The sequence below is a fragment of the Jaculus jaculus genome, chromosome 10 (assembly GCF_020740685.1).
Source record: "Jaculus jaculus isolate mJacJac1 chromosome 10, mJacJac1.mat.Y.cur, whole genome shotgun sequence".
Taxonomy (NCBI): domain Eukaryota; kingdom Metazoa; phylum Chordata; class Mammalia; order Rodentia; family Dipodidae; genus Jaculus; species Jaculus jaculus.
Window position 1 is genome coordinate 99029528 of NC_059111.1, and position 12347 is coordinate 99041874.

The 12347-nt window shown below is 43.2% G+C and overlaps 1 protein-coding gene across 5 annotated transcripts in view; it reads left to right on the forward strand.

Annotated features, from left to right (window-relative positions):
• Window positions 1-12086: 12086 nt before the first annotated feature.
• Window positions 12087-12347, forward strand: part of Akr1d1 (aldo-keto reductase family 1 member D1) — a 71897-nt gene continuing 71636 nt past the window's right edge. Inside the window, exon 1 of one of the 5 annotated variants that reach the window (XM_045160661.1) lies at window positions 12087-12144. The gene's annotated coding sequence lies outside the window, so the exon portion shown is untranslated. The remainder of the gene's footprint in view (window positions 12145-12347) is intronic. The other 4 variants (XM_045160663.1, XM_004661179.2, XM_045160662.1 and 1 more) reach the window with 4 other exon arrangements.

A 12347-nucleotide genomic window follows, 5' to 3' on the forward strand; every position in this document is an offset into this window, starting at 1 on the left:
TAGGTACAGTTATGTGCCGCCACATTGGGCATCCGACAGTCTTCAATATTAAACATTCCCGCTTTTGGAATTCCACTAATTACGAAAGCATAATCATCATAACACATAACTTTGTTTTATGTTATGAAAACCAGCATAAGAAATAGCATGCAGTTATTCTTGAAAGACATGCTGTCGGGGAGAACCTACAACCTCTCCCTAGGAAGTCTGAGATACACGGTAGACCTCAGAAGCCTGGAAAAAATCATGGCCATGGCAATGGGGACTCAGCAATAGGATAGAGCAAACATGAACTTTGTTTTACATCTATCATGTTTTTATTCAAGAATCAAATACAGGGCTGGAGAGATGGCTTAGCGGTTAAGCGCTTGCCTGTGAAGCCTAAGGACCCCGGTTCGAGGCTCGGTTCCCCAGGTCCCACGTTAGCCAGATGCACAAGGGGGCGCACGCGTCTGGAGTTCGTTTGCAGAGGCTGGAAGCCCTGGCCCGCCCATTCTATCTCTCTCCCTCTATCTGTCTTTCTCTCTGTGTCTGTCACTCTCAAATAAATAAATAAAAAATGAACAAAAAAAAATTAAAAAAAAAAGAATCAAATACATATGTTTGAGGACAGTAAAATGATCAAAAAATAAAGGGGGGGGAGGAGGCCCTTGGCTAGGAACTCATGTCAATGGTGATGAGGTCTAGGTAGGTAAAGATTGAAATGCAGCTCCTCCAGCTCCTCAGAATGGAATCAAAGGACCTGCCGCCAACTTCTGAAGTGTGCCCTGTGAGCTGGGAAGAGCAGAAGGAATTTATGTCTCATGGAGTTTACTGGTGGACAGATAACAGCCTCTCAGGGCTGCTGGGTGGAACCACTTTGCCTCAAGCAGAGATCAGGACTGTGGAGTCCTAGAGAACAGGCCGCCCTTTGAAGAATCTAACAAAATCTGGAAAACACAAGAGGCAGATCTTCTTATCTTGGCAAGATCAGAAGGTGGAAGTTACCAGAACAACAAAGGGAGCGGCGGATAGGAGTATCAGCAGGCACATGGCATTGTCCTCCCCCCCCCCCCAACTTGTGCTGTGTATCCTCTGGAGCTCTTGGCCAATACCCTCCCGGTGCCTCTGAGCTTCACAGTTACATTCTGAATTGCCACACATAGTAACTTGCCACTGGGATAGAGGCTGCTACTGTGCTATGGAGTCTTTAAAAATCTGAGTAAATTTGCTAATTATTTATAAATAATTTGGGGCTGGGGAGATGGCTAAGCAATTAAGGCGCCTGCCTACAAAGCCTATGGACCCACGTCCGACCCTCCAGACCCCACATTAGCCAGATGCACAAAGGGGAGGCAAGAGCAAGGTCGCACATGCCCACCAGGTGGCACAAGCGTCTGGAGTTCAATAGCAGTGGCTGAGGCCCTGGTGGGTCAATTCTCTCTATCTCTCTCTATCTCTGTCTCTCTCAAATAAATAAAGAAAATATTTAAATTTTTTTCACTTCATTTTGAGACAGGGTCTCATATATCCAGGCTGCTCTGAAACTTACTACACAGCAGAGGCTGTCCTTGAACTTCGGCCTCCACACACTGCCATTACAGTCATGTGCCACTAGGGTACCATACATCTGTGATACTAGCATTGGGAAGACTGGGGCATGAGAACTGCCAGGTTCAAAATCAGCCTGGGCCACTGGGTACATGGTGAGATCCTGTCTCAAAAATAAATAAATAAATAAATATAAAAAGAAAGAAAGAAAGAAAGGGAGGGGAGGGGGGAGAGAGGAAGGAGGGCAGGGAGGGCAAGAAAGAGAAAGAGTGAGAGAGGCTGGAGAGATGGCTTCATGGTTAAGGCACTTGCCTATTAAGCCTAGGGACCCAGGTATGATTTCCCAGTACCAGATAAGCCAAATGCACAGAGTAGCACATGTGTCTGGAGTTCATTTGCAGTGGCTAGAGGTCATGGTGTGTCCATTTTCTCTCTCTTAAATAAATAAATAAAATATTTTTAAAAGAAAGAAAATAAGAAAAACAGTTATATTAACCTTCTACCTTACAACGTATGTTGGATTGGCTAAGCATATGAATGTTAAGTAAAATAAATTCGTACGTAGAAACTAAAGACAAAAGTATACTTTTATAGTTTTGATGTGGCCAGAGTGTAGGCATAATATAAAACACAGAAACTGTACAAGAAAGGATAGATTTGTATATCCAGAGATATGGCATAGACATGCATATGTCTGTACACGCATGCACATGCTCTACATATGATACGTAACCCAAAATGAAAATGTTGTACATGTTGTTAGTGTGAAGCCTTACAGTGAAGTCCTGTTTTCCCTGTTTATCACTGGGCTCCCTCCCCATCCCAAGTAAACTGTCAGCAGTCTGGGAAACTCCTTTCAATGCTCAGCAATCATATGCAATCACCCCAATGTGCCCGTAACAATGGGAAGTGGAGCTGGGAGAATGTGGAAGCTCAAAAGTGAGAGTGGCAAGAGAGACCCTGTTTTAAACAAAGGTGGAAGAGCCAGGCGTGGAGGTGCACGCCTTTAATCCCAGCACTCGGGAGGCAGAGGTAGGAGGATTGCTGTGAGTTCGAGGCCAGCCTGAGACTGCATAGTGAGTTCCAGGTCAGCCTGGGCTGCAGTGAGACCCTACCTCAAAAAAAAAAAAAAATGTGGAAGGAGAGGGCTGTCCTCTGACTTCCCCATGTGTGCCATGGCTATACACTTACACACACACACACACACACAAATGACCAATAAAATTAAATAAATCATACACAAAAACAGGGTCTGGCTATTATTTTATTCCTTGTACTTCTTTTAGTGTTACTTTCCTTATTTAACAACAGATCTTTAAAGTTTCACAAGGCTTTCAGTATAGCTCTATTTATTGCCTTCTTGCTAGTGTATAACTGGAAGAAAGAAACCCTTTTCCCCTATGGATAAGCATTGCCTCCATTTTCAGGTTTGTTACTTCTGGAAGCATCGGTTATCTGATATGGCTGTAGAGACATGCCCAGGTTGTGGGATTGGACAGAGGGAGGCATCTGGTGCTCAGGAGATGGAGCTGGAGTGTCAGATGTGGGACAGACGTGAGACAGGGAAGAGAAATGGTGGGCGAGACCAGGGAAGTGATAGGCAGGTCTCAGGGACATGTCGTGTGTGCTGTGGGCTGCCTCGGAACAATGTAGCGTTCTCACCTGAGAGTGTTGTTCAGTGTGGCAAGAGAAGGTGCTGGAGAGCAGAGATTCCTTCAAGGGAGGAGAGCGGACACAACCAGTAAAGGAGTGTTCTACAGAGCACTGAACTCCCAATTGCAGCCCAAATTTTGATCGTTTCTGCAACACTGCCACCCCATGGTTACAGAAGAACAACGCATCTGGCAAACCCCAAATAGTAAGAGCTAAGGAGACCAATTCTATCTTAAAGGAAACCTTCTATCTTAATGACCAACTCCCAGATCAAGATGCAAAACATTCCCATAAACAAACAAAAATGTCCTACACTACGTTCCAGTCAACACTCCCCCAGCGATCAGCGCTGTTCCTTGTAAGAATCAACCTGTTCTTGAATCCCTGGTGCAAATTTCTGTGTGGCCCGCAGCATGGGTGACATGTGTCGGTGTTTGCTTACACAGTTGATTCTCATTACTCACAGCAGCTGTGGGCTATGAAATCGCCATCAAGGCAGAGCTAGCCAGTACTGAACCGGTGCTCCTGGGGAAATGGTGGTTAGGTTCGTTCCTGTCAGCCTCTGGTGACATGTTTCATCAACTGATCAATATATAGAAACAAACAGCAGATAAGTGTGTGTGTGTGTGTGTGTGTGTAACATGTACCAACTAATCAATACATATAAGCAAACAGAATCATAATAAGTTTACATATGTTTTTGTTTAAAGAGGCCTTTTTTAAAATTTGTTTACTTGGGAGAGAAAAACGGAGAGAGACAATGAGTGTGCCAGGGCCTCTCGTCACTGCAAGTGAACTCCAGATGCATGCACTACCTTGTGCATCTGGCTTTATGTGGGTACTGGGGTATTGAACCTGGGTCCTTTGGCTTTCCATGCAAGTGCATTAGCAGCTAAGCCATCTCTCCAGCTCAAGAGACCACATTTAGTATACTTTCACCCAAGGCATAGCACAGCCTTCTTGCAACAACACTACATAGTTTTTCAGAACTGCACTTGGCGCCATTTTAAACAGTAAAATCCCCAATAACAAAAAAAAAAAAGTGAGAAATGTATCATTAAATAGATGATGAAAATAACACATTCATAACATATGAGCTAGAGCAAGAAGACAGAATACAGCCTTGGATGGTCTCACTGGGCACATGCACATTATGTAATAGAATTCTCACAGATCCATGCATGTCCATCTACCCGTGACCACAGAAACATACAGAACACTGATTTTTCAGTTACAGACAAGTTTTTACACACAAACAAATAAATTCTCCCTCCCCGCCCTCTCTCTCTCTCTCTCTCTCTTTGGTTTTTCGAGGTAGGGTCTCACTCTAGCACAGGCTGACCTGGAATTCACTATGTGGTCTCAGGGTGGCCTCGAACTCACAGTGATCCTCCTACCTCTGCCTCCCAGGTGCTGGGATTAAAGGCGTGCGCCACCACGCCCGGCTTCAAATTCTCAGCTACAGAATCTGTGAGGGTGATCAGTACATCTGTGCTTTGGTCTATCCTAGGCCCTTGGCCTGTGCACACTACTTTTCATCCATTCACTTCCAGGGAGCATTGTGAGTTGTTTCCAGCATAAAGCTGCCAAACTTTTAAGCTTCCATCAGCACTCTTGTGTAAGCTGTTTTGTGGAGATAAAGCATATACTTCTCTTGGGCGTATCTACCTAGGTGTGGGATGTGCATGTTTAGTTTTATTAGAGACTCGGCTTTCTGGGCTAGAGAGATGGCTTAGTGGTTAAGCGCTTCCCTGTGAAGCCTGAGGACCCCGGTTCCCCAGGACCCACATTAGCCAGATGCACAAGGGGGCACATGAGTCTGGAGTGCATCTGCAGTGGCTGGAGGCCCTGTCACGCCCATTATCTCTCTCTCTCTCAAATAAATAAATTTTTTTAAAAAGTTTATTTAAAAAAAAGAGACTCAGCTTTCCAAAGTGCTTGTTTCCGTTTTTGACTCTCATCAGTGACATGTATGACTTACTGTCCATTTTTACGAGCCCCTGCTGTTGACAGTATTTAGCTGTATTTACTCTGACAGGTGTGCTTGGCTGGTTGTAATTTGTATTTATCTGTTGATTGATGCTGATGCACACCTTCTCATGTATTTCTTTTTTTGTTTGTTTGTTTGTTTTATTTATTTATTTGAGAGCTACAGACAGAGAAAGAGGCAGAGAGAGAGAGAGAGAGAGAGAGAATAATGGGTGCACCAGGGCTTCCAGCCTCTGCAAACGAACTCCAGACCCACCACCATGCCCAGCCTTTAAAATATATATGTGTATATATATATATATATATATATATATATATATATATATATATATAAATTTGTTAATGTGCAAGGAGAGAGAGAGAGAGAGAATGGATGCACCAGGGCCTGCAGCCACTGCAAACAAACTCCAGACGCATGCACCACCTTGTGCTTCTGGCTTACGTGGATACTGGGGAATCAAACCTGGGTCCTTAGAGGCTTTGCAGGCAAGCACTGCTAAGCCATCTCTCCAGCCCATTGCTTCTTTTTCTATATATTTTTTCATATTTCATTTATTTATTTGAGAGAGTGATAGAGAGAAAGAGGCAAATAGACATACACAGAGAGAAGCAAGTAGAAAGAGAGAGAGAATGGATGTGCTAGGGCCTCTAGCCACTGCACACGAACTCCAGACGCATGTACCACCTTGTGCATCTGGCTTTAGGTGGATACTGGGGAACCAAACCCGGGTCATTAAGCCCTGCAGGCAAGCACCTTAACTACTAAGCTGTCTCTCCGGCCCTTTATTAATGTTTTGAGACAGGGTCTCTTACTGAGCCATAGACTCAACAACTTGGCTAAACTAGTTAGCAAGCCCTGGGGGTCTTCCATCTCCCCCGAACTATTAATACATGACACCACACCCAGCATTTTATGTGGGTGCTGGGGCTCTGAACTCAGACACCCATGCTTGTACAATAAGCATGTTACCCATTGAGCCATTTTTTTTCCCAACTCTGAAATATTTATCCTTATTCCTGAGTTACAGGCCTTCCTATATACTGCATGAGTCCTTGTCAAATAGCTATCTGCAGAAAGATTCCCTAGGAAGCAGATCTGAGGTGGTACAATCTCCCTCAGTAGCAGTAGAGATTACTTCCAGACCTCCCCAATGACACCAAGTCTGAGTGCCCAAACCACTTAGAATAGATATGCAATAACACAGGATGTCCGCATAACCTATGTAAACTTCCTGAATTCTTCAAATCTAGAGTATGCATACGTCTTTAAGCTTAGATCATGCACAATTCCCAATATAATGGAAGTGCTACACAAATAGATACTATATTTTATTATCTAGGGAGTACAAAAAAGTTTGTACATGTTCAAAACAGAAGCATTATTTCCTGAATATTTCCTTAATATCTTCTTCAACCCTCTAAGTGCTGAAATTACAAGATATGTGCCACCATGCCTGGTCTGCCTTTTAATTTTCTTAATGATGCCTTTCAAATGGTATCTTTTACATTTTCATGAAAATAAATTAAGTTTTTTTTTTATTTCTTACTTTTTATGTTTTAAGAATCCTTTGTCTGGCCAAAGTTTCAAAATATGTGAATCTGTTTTCTTCTAGAAGTTAAACAAGCTAAATAAGTTTAGGTATGAACATATATGTCTACCACTCATGTCAACTCAGTTTTTGTGAATGATGTGGTATAAGAGCCAGTGTTCTTTGTGGAAATTTGGATGCATGTCTCCCAATCAACTCGGGTGTCTGATTAAAACTTGTAACTTGGATTTCCAGTGGCCTGGCTGGAAGAGGTGTCACTGTAGGCAAATCCTAGGGTCTAACCCTAAGGTATGTTTAGGGGAAGATCTAAATTCCAAGCCCAAAGGTATTCAGAGCAGACTGAGCTCTGCCTGGCCTCCTACTGTTTGCTGCCCATTTGTGCTTGCTTGTGGCGCTGGCTGTTTGGTGGTGATTGGAAGACGGCTTCTTCAGCCATCGACTGAACTTCCCCTTGGATCTGTAAGCTAAGATCAACTCTTCCTCCTACAGACTGTGTCTGGTTTGGATGTTCATCCCAGCAATGTCAAGCTGACACAGCATTTTTCTTACTATTTGTGTGGGGGAGTGGGGGTGTATGCATGTATATGTATGTGCATGTGATCAGGTAGCACCCCATGCATTCTCCTGTGGTGACCAGAGGAGCAGAACATGGGGTGTCCTGCTCCATTGCTCTTCCACCATGTTTATTTGAGCCAGAGTCTCCTATTGATCCCAGAACTTGCTTTCTTTCTTTTTTTTTTTTTTTTTTTCGCTAGCTCCCAAGATTCTTGGGTCTCTGCATCCCACAGGACAGGAGGTACAGATACGCTCGGCCATGCCTCCTGGTGGGTTCTGGTGATGGGACTGGAGCAGTCTTTTAGGCTTCCTCAGGCCCTCGTGGTCACAGGAAGTACACTTAGCTGCTGAGCGATTTCTGCAGCCCCATTATTCATCTTTATCTACGTGTGCATTCACTCAATCCCTCCTGAATTACTTGTGTCAATCACGAATTGACTATGCATGTTTGGGTCAATTCTAGGGCTCCTTATGTTTCCACTAATGTGTAGTTTCTGAACAGTTTTGATGAATATAGCCTTAGATTCGATGTTGAAATAAGTAGTGTAAATCCTACAATTCTACATGAATTTTAGAATTAGCTTGTCAATTCCCCCACACACACCAAAAATTGTCTACTGGGATAAAATACAGTTATATCCAGCTGGGAACAAGGCTCACTGGCTGAGAGCACTTGCCACACTAGCCATGACTGCCTGTGACCGTCTGAGTGTGATTTCCTGGCATCCACCTAAGCAGCTGGGAACCCAGTTCTGTGGGGACCAGAAACCAGAGAATCACCGAGGCTCCAGAAAACTGAAGATCCGGGTTCAAAGAGTGACTTCCTCTCAAGGAAATATATGGCTAACTTACAGAAGACGACATCCTCTGGCCTCCCCACAGGGAGTGCACATCTGCACACACATGTGCATATGCCACGCCCACTACATCCCCACATACTACGCAAGCACATGCGAAATATGTCTATTGTATTATCTGTAGACCAATCAGAGGGAAATTGCCAAACTCAAACTGAAAAAGGTGTTGAGTTTGCGGAATACAAACAGGATTCTCTCCATTTTCATATCTTCCATGTCTCACACAGTGTTGAGTAGCTTTGGGTACGGTGTTCCCAGATGCCTTTTTAATCAGATTTCATCCTAGGTATTTTTGTCTTGGAGTGATAACCTGAACAGAAGTTTTGAATATTTCATTCTGTAATTGTTTGATTTTTACATGTTAACTTTTAATCCTATAACCTTCTCAAATTTACATATTAGCTTTAGCAATTATGTTGTACATTTCCTGGGATTTTTATATAAGTCCCACACTCTAGCCAACTGCATCACTGGAGCTCCACTTTCCTGGGATTTTCTGCATAAGCCATTCATATTATCACTAAGTGGGAACAACTAAATTCTTGTTCTTTACTTGCTTATTGTTTTAGATATTCAGCTTTGGTCAGGTGTGATGGCTAATACTGATGGTTAACTTGACAGGATTTATACTCACTTAGGAGATCAATCTCTGCATATGTGTGTAGGAGATTTTCTAGACTGATGACAGTTTTGGAATTGGAGCCTGCTGGGGGCATATCTTGTTTGGGATAGGCTTGTAGGCGTTATAACCAGCTTCTTCTTGCCAGGATTTGGCACACTGTCCTGTAGCTATTGTCCATCTGACGTTGGCCAGGAGGTGATGTCCACCCTCTGCTCAGGCCATTGTTTTTCCCTGCCATGATGGAGCTTCCCCTCAAGTCTGTATGCCAAAATAAGCCCTTTGCTCCCACAAGTTGCTTTTGGTTTGGTGTTTTCTGCCAGCAACCTGACTGCAACAGTAAAGTTGTTACTTAGAAGTGGGGTTAGTTGCTGCTGGAAACCTGACTATGGTGGCTTTTGGCCTTTGGGAGCTGATTTGCAAGAGGAATGTGGAAGGATTTGAGATGTTGGCCTAAGAGATGCCTTGCCGTGCTATAAGTACAGCTTGATGGACTGCTTCTGCTTAGAGTTGAAAGACCTGAATGCAGTAAGAACTATGGATTGTGAGGTTTGGCTTGTGAAGGTGAGAAAGAGCTTTGCCTGGACTGAGATACAGGCAGTTTGTGTGAGAAGCTTGCTGTTGTGCCTGAGAACTCTTGTGTCCTGAGAACTTGTGCAGTGTCACATTGCATGGAAATGGACTGGTCTGAGCAAAGGGATATGGCACAGCAATGAAATCTTTGGGCCAAAATGCCTGCTACAATTGTATGGGAGATTACAGCCTTTGAGATTGGGCCAGCTGACCTACATTGGGACAACAGGAAGAATGTAGACCCTTTTGAAGAGGCTGAATGCTGAAGGAGTATCCTGTTATTCAAAGTCTGCTTTATTCCCCCCTGGATTAACAAGTTGGTAGTCCACCTGGTATCATGGAATATAACAAATGCAGGAAAGAGAGGGTCATTGAAATTGGAACATGGTTTTGTATTTTAGAAACGTCCATCAGCAGTGTAAAGCAGGTTTGTTGGATTACCTGTGTGGAGCCCGATGGAGCCATGAGGGTGAACCGTCGGTTGCAGTGAAGACCAAATGGAGATGCCAGGCTATGGGATGGATGCCAAGGAGAGCTGCTGGCACCAGATGAAGTTTTCAGGGACTGTGAGTAGCCTAGCTGAAGGGGTGGAATTGGAACTCTGGAGACTTGTCACTAGTTAGATCTATCAGATTTGGGAACTTGTCAATGGCTGGAGTTGTTGGACTTGGAGCCACAGAGTTTGATGTCTGCCCTGTTCAAATCTTGTATTGGTTGAATATTTCTTTGCTTTGCCCAATGCCATCTTTGGCAGTGTGAATGTTAATTCTGTGCCATTGTGGGTTTTTTTTTTTGTGGAAATTTTTGTTGTTGTGTGTTTTTGTTGGATTTTATTTGTTTGTTTGTATTGCAGCTCAGTTAAAAGACCTTGGACTAAGAGAATATTTGAACATCATTGGGATTGATTAAAAACTGTGGGGACTTTTAAAGCTGGACTGAATGTATTCTATTTTACATCATGTATGGAGTTATCAGTTTATGGGGGCCAGGGGCGGAATGTGGTGGTTTGATTCAGGTGTCCCCCCTAAACTTAAGTGTTGTAAATGCTTAGGTTCCCAGCTGATGGCAATTTGGGAATTAAACCCTCCTGGAGGCAGTGTATTGTTGGGGGCTAGCTTATAGATGTTGTTGCTGCTTCCTCTTGCCAGTGTTCAGCACACTTTCCTGTTACTGTTGTCCATCTGATGTTGGCCAGGAGGTGATGTCCACCCTCTGCTCATGCCATCGTTTCCCCCTACCATCATGGAGCTTCCCCTTGAGTCTGTAAGCCAAAGTAAACCCTTTACTAACACAAACTGCTGTTTGTTAGGTGTTTCCTGCCAGCAATGTGAATCTGATGACAACACTTTGCAAATAAATAAACATTTAAAATATTTTTATTTCATTTATTTGAATATGTGTGTGTGCATGTAGGTATGTGTGTGTGTGGGCACTTATGAGCCAAAGTGCCCATGTGGAAGTCAGAGGAGTTGTCTGTGCTACACTTTCTTTTTTTAAATATATTTTATTTTTATTTGTTTATTTGAGAGACAGAAAGGCAGAGGGAGAGAGAGAGAATGGGCATGCCTGGGACTCCAGCCACTGCAAACAAACTCTAGATGCATGTGCCACCATGTGCATCTGGCTTATGTGGGCTCTGGGGAATAGAACCTGGGTCCTTAGGCTTTGCAGGCAAATGCCTTAACCACTAAGCCATCTCTCCAGCTCCTGTGCTACACTTTCTTTGAGTCTTTCAGTTCTGCAAAGGAGGCTGGCCCCAGAGCTTGGCATTCTTCTGGCTCTGCTTCCTATTGTCATAGGCTCACTAGGATCACAGACACACGCACCATTTTGCATGCAGCTTTACATGAGTGCTGGGAATTGAACACAGACCAGGAGGTATTGCAAAAGCAGGTGCCTTTAGCTACTGAGGCATCTCCTCAGCCCGGTGCCTCTTTTCTTAATCTCCAGCCATGCATATCTTTTTTCCCCGTGCTGGTTCTGTTTCTGTTTGTATTGCTCAGTTGGGTTTCAGGAGTGTTCTTTTTCTGCATTCAGGCTATTGTTTTGATCTCTTTAATACTTGCCAGAAATGGCAAGCATGCCATTTCAGGGTCATGAGGAATCGAGCGCTGAAGAGCTACTTGACACAGTTCCAGCCCAGCTGTCTCTTCCTTGAAGTCCAATGCGGCCCCTCTATAGAAAAATCTTTGGCTCTCTATGCTATAGATATCTGTGGTTTTCTGTACAATGTTTGTCTTTCTCTGTCTTTCACTTGGTGTCCCAATCTCTAACTTTACTTTTCCAGTAAAAATTGGTGTTGGCAAAGTGTTGGTCAATGTATTTGAAAGAGGCTCTGGCATAGAATTGGAAAAACAAGAAAATGGGTCAGAGATTATTGTTTTCCTTAAAGGCCTTAAAGAAAGTCAGGCATGGAGTACAGTACACTTAGGAGGAAACAATGAACCTCCTGGAACAATGTAAAAATTGTTCTATGACTAATTTTTCTAAATGGTGGCAATTGCAATAAACTATGACTCTTTACCAAGAATCCTTACAGAAAAACAACTAAAGTCAAAAGCAGTTCAGTCGGAGGGACCAAAGTCTAAGTATTGGAGGGACGTGAAAAAGAAAATTCAAAGTAAATGATTAAAGGATAAATGGTTCTACTGGATCAGTGATTAACGATGGGAAGCCCCATTTGTGGTTGTTTTGCCTCTCACCTTTAATAGAGTAATTGAAAGAAGAAGTTCAGGAAATCACAAGTGCTTGACCGTGCATACATGGGGAAAGTGTGAAAACAGTTGATAATTATAGGGGCCTGACGACTTTACTTGAGGTGAGTAATTATGAGATTGTTTGATGAAAAGAAATAACAAAATGTTTCTATAAATTCTGTAAAATTGTACCTTTCTTGAAGTTCGTTTTTGCATGACACGATCAGAAAATAAAAGACTGAGGCTAAGAGCTGTGGCAGCAGAGAAGCAGAGAAACATGGAAGCATAGAAACAGAAAACAAAAAAATCGAAAAAGAAAAAAATA